Source organism: Plecotus auritus, assembly GCF_963455305.1.
Source record: "Plecotus auritus genome assembly, chromosome: 12".
Lineage (NCBI taxonomy): Eukaryota > Metazoa > Chordata > Mammalia > Chiroptera > Vespertilionidae > Plecotus > Plecotus auritus.
Window position 1 is genome coordinate 9562302 of NC_137778.1, and position 1173 is coordinate 9563474.

The following is a 1173-nucleotide window of genomic DNA, read 5'->3' on the forward strand; positions in this document are numbered from 1 at the left end:
GTCTGGGGCATGTACAGGCTTTGGGAGAAGCAGACAAGGGGAGGATGAGAGACATCCCTCCTCAGCGCCAGCTTGGGCCTTCTCTCTCTAGTCCTTGCTGCAGCAGTTTTATGCTGGGCTTCCCCGCCCCCCTCCAGAAGGTGCCTCCCTTCCTTCTTTCAAGTCCTTCCACCAGACTCACTTCTGGTGGCCTTCCTTCCCGGGCACTGATGATGCACACACTCGCCCTGGCTGTTTTGCTTGGCGCCCAGCACATGGCTGGCACACTGCACCTGTGACATCACCGTCACCCCCGCTGAACACCACGCAGAAAAAAGGTGGGAGTGCGAGGGCAGGAGTCCCAGCTGGGATTCAGCGTATTGATTCGACCCCTTGCCTCCCCCCCACCCCCCCCCGAAGGCCCCTGGTGCCTCCATAAGCCCCGCCCCAAGCCTCAGTTTCCCGGGCAGAAAGGCTAATACCATTCAGCCCAACAGTTTGGAAGAAATCGAGATAACAGCCTGCCCAGAGGCAGGGGGATGGGCACAATGACCTCAAGGAGGCCCCTTCTTGAAGGAGACACCTAGGACTTCACCAACAGGTTTCCCTGGGGATGAAGGACAATGGCATGTTTGGGGAAATCGGGATGGACTGTGCTGCTGCCTCTCCCACACACGCTTCCTGTACCTAACCTTTCTTTTCCCCACCCTTGTGTACTGCTGTTTCTCTCCTCCTCAATTTTTGCGCAACCTTGCTGGTGTCCCAGGAGCCCAGCCGGCAGAGCTGAGTGCAGGGCCCTGCAGGTCCAGAGGAGGTTCCTGTGGGAGCCCCCCCTCCCTCCTCCAACCACTAGTCTCCCCTCCTGTCCCCTGTCCTCCGGAGCTGGGAGAAGCCGCCTGGAGGAGGCAGGAGGGAGAGGAAAGCCAGGGGGCAGGCTTAGAGGGAGGGTTGAATTTTGGGGGTTAGGGTGTGAGGGGTGGCTGTGGCCAGTTTGGCAAAAGATTTGAGATGGAGTTCAAAGTGAAAAACCACTCGGGGCTAGGGATGCCCCCTGACCTCCTAGGGGAGAACCTGGGTGGATGGGAGGTATCAGAGGGGAGCAGTTGATACCTTCTGTGGAAGAGAAGTGGGGGGAGATGGGAAGTGCATTAACTAGGGTTCTAGAAACATGGGTTCTAGTCTGGCTTTACTGGT